Source organism: Dermacentor variabilis, chromosome 6 (genome assembly GCF_050947875.1).
Source record: "Dermacentor variabilis isolate Ectoservices chromosome 6, ASM5094787v1, whole genome shotgun sequence".
NCBI lineage: Eukaryota > Metazoa > Arthropoda > Arachnida > Ixodida > Ixodidae > Dermacentor > Dermacentor variabilis.
In genome coordinates this window covers 14,516,651-14,520,166 of record NC_134573.1, presented here as the reverse complement: position 1 = coordinate 14,520,166, position 3,516 = coordinate 14,516,651, and positions in this window count along the sequence as shown.

Genomic DNA, 3,516 nt, shown 5'->3' with positions numbered 1-3,516 from the left:
TGAGTGGCTTACATTCTTCTATTTGCTTATACTTCAGGAAGGATTTCGAATAATGTTTTGAACTTGACACACTCTCTAAGTGCTCCCCAAGTGAGTCTGCCTGATGTTGCAGCGTATCACCCTGTGTGTTTACCAGAGGGAGTTAATATGTTTGTCTCCCTCTAATTCTATTTACGCGGTTTCAGACTTTCGCCTCATCGGTAAACGAGTTGATTTCCGATAAAAACTTTTGCCAACTCTCTCTTCTGGCCTGTCGGCGGCTTCTCCTGCCTTGAGACTTAACTTTCTTAAAGTTAACAAGATTCTCTGCAGTGGGCGTAGCACGTAGCAACCTCCACGCTTTGTTTTGATTCCTACGTGCGACTCTACATTCATCGTTCCACCACGGGACATGCCGTTTGCATGCCGAGCCACTTACTTCACGTATGCATTTAGATGCGGCATCTATAATAAAAGCTGTAAAGTAATCCACAGCAGCATGAATTTCTAACGAGGACATGTCATCCCACGATATGCTAGTGAAGGTTCGGAATTTCTCCCAGTCGGCTGTATCGATTTTCCACCTAGGAGCCTGTGGTAGACATTCGTTTTCTTTATATGTTCTTAGTAGTACAGGGAAGTGGTCGCTCCCGTAAGGATTGTCGTTAACTTCCCATTCAAGTTCAGACAGTAGCGACGGGGAGACTAGGCTAAGATCTATTGAAGAGAATGTTCTGTTTGCAAGAGAATAATATGTCGCTTCGTTCTTATTCAGAAGACAAGCACCAGAAGAGAAAAGGAACTGTTCAACAATACGTCCTCGCGCATCTATACGAGGGTCGCCCCACAGGTAGTTGTGTGCATTGAAGTCGCCAAGAACCAGATAAGGTTCTGGCAATTCATCTATAAAGTATTGAAATTCATGTTTAGTTAATTTGTAATGTGGGGGTATATAAAGCGAGCAAATAGTGATGAGTTTGTTTAGCAGAACAGCTCGCACCGCCACTGCTTCAAGGGGCGTTCGTAGCTGTAAAGGTTGACATGCTATACCTTTATGAGTGAGAATCGGCACACCACCCGATGATGCGACGGCATCATCGCGCTCTTTGCGAAACGTAACATACGTACGGAGAAAGCTTGTGTGTTTGGATTTTAAATGTGTTTCCTGTAAACACAGCACTTTTGGATTATGTTTGTGGACGAGTTCTTGCAAATCATCAAGGTTTCTAAGAAGACCTCGGACGTTCCACTGAATTATTTGTGTATCCATTTTTAAAGTAAATTGGTGCTGTGCTTACGGAAACGGAAGTGATGCCTTAGATTACAGAGTTCTTTCGAGGCCCTGTAACCGGGGTTTTGCTTTTTCTGAAGCGTTCGAGCGAGCCTCGCCGCTCCTTAGGCGCTTGGTGCGCCTTGAGGGTTGGTGTAGTGTCCATTGCCTCTAGTGAGGCGCCGGACACGTGTTCTTACGAGCGAGATGTTGTCAGGGAAGGTGCCGCCTTGGAGCGCAAGACCCCTGCGCCCACCAGCCCGGAGGTCGATGGGGCACCCTGAGGAATTTGGCTGCGCCGGCTGTTGCCAGCGCTAGAAGGGGCGGGGGTGGGTGGGGCAGCCTCGGCTGCGCCCACCTTCGGGGTCGGTGGCCCCGTCTGCAGGGTAGACGGAGCAGCGCTAGCTGCAACCGCCGCGGGGGCAGATGGCGTAACTGCCGACTCACGGCTTGTGGGTCGGACAGCCACCGGAGGCGGTTGTGACGCTGCCCCTTGACGCGCCACTTCGGCAAAGCTGGCCTTAGGAAGGTATGCAACCCGCCTGCGTGCCTCTTTGAATGATATGTTTTCTTTTACTTTGATTGTTACTATTTCTTTTTCTTTCTTCCAAGACGGGCATGACCGCGAGTATGCGGCATGCTCGCCATCACAATTTACACAGTGGAAAGAATTGTCACAAGCTTCAGAGGAGTGTACATGCGCGCTGCATTTCGCACAAGTTTGGCGGCCTCGGCAGCTCTGCGAACTGTGGCCAAAACGCTGGCACTTGAAACATCGGAGGGGATTTTGCACGTATGGTCTTACACGGAGCTTGATGTACCCGGCCTCGATTGACTCGGGCAGGACACTTGAATTGAAGGTGAGTATTAGGTGTTTGGTCGCAAGTTCTTTGCCATCTCGCCTCATCTTAATTCTTTTGACATTTATAACATTTTGTTCACTGAAGCCCTCCAAGAGCTCAGCCTCAGTGAGCTCCAGCAAATCATCGTCCGAGACAACGCCGCGGGAGGTATTCATTGTGCGGTGCGGGGTTACTACTACTTGGGTCTCCTCAAATGATGCTAGCTGAGGCAGTTTCTCAAATTGCTTCTGATCGCGGAGCTCCAAGAGGAGGTCACCGCTAGCCATCTTCGACACCTTATATCCTGGACCAAAAACTTCGGTAAGAGACTTAGAGACAAGGAACGGGGAGATTGTTCGCACTTGTTTAGCTGGTTTTTCTGCGTGGATGACATGAAAACGAGAAAAATTGTGGACTTGTCGTCCGAAAAACTGAAAAACTTCTTCGGTGCGCCCTCGTTTCTGAGGGCGATCAGGTAGTTTAGGAAAAGCATGTTCCATAAGTAATGTTGGGTTTTCTGCCGCGATGCCGACCACCCACCATGGAGCCCAACAGGGGGACGTGACAGAAGTTCCTGCTAGAGAAACCCTCTCAACGCCAGCCGTACATCGCTGCTACAACCAAATACAGCATAACCAAGGCCGCAGTGGCTAGCTACAAAAGGTTAACCCTTGCCGCCGGGACACTAGGAAGTGAGGAGAAGTGATGAGAAGACAGGAAAGATGAAAAAGGCAAGAGAGAAAGACGAAGATTGGAGAGGAGGACAGGAAAAGGCGACTGCCGATTTCCCCCGGGTGGGTCAGTCCGGGGGTGCCGTCTACGTGAAGCCGAGGCCAAAGGGGTGTGTTGCCGCCGCCGAGGGGCCATAAAGGTCCAAACACCCGGCATTGGCTCAACCCCCAGGATCCCCTTTTCCCCGGACACGGCTAAGCCGCACACGGCTACACGCGGGAGGGTCGAACCCTCGTGTGCTCAGGTACGTGGTGTCGCAACACACCAAACGCCTGCTGACGCAGACGCCCCTGCGGGGGACGTTGAGGACTGTATCAGCCTGTACGAACACGCGAACCGCAATAACCAGTGGGACCCTACTATCATGCTCGCCAACGTAGTCTTTTACCTCGGTGGCACACATCGAGGTTGGTTTCGGACGCACGAAGATGAGCTCACCAGTTGGGATTCGCTTAAGCAAAAGCTCCGAGACTTGTTGGGCAACCCCTACGGTTACCAACTTGTCGCGCAGAAGGCGCTTTCCGGCCGTGTTCAGACGTCAACAGAGCCCTACGTCACGTACATTCAGGACGTCTTGACTCTGTACCGCAAAGTTGACGCACACATGACTGAGTCAGACAAGCTTTCCCACATCCTCAAAGGCATTGCCGATGACGCCTTCAACTTGCTCGTTTTCAACAACGTGGCGACGGT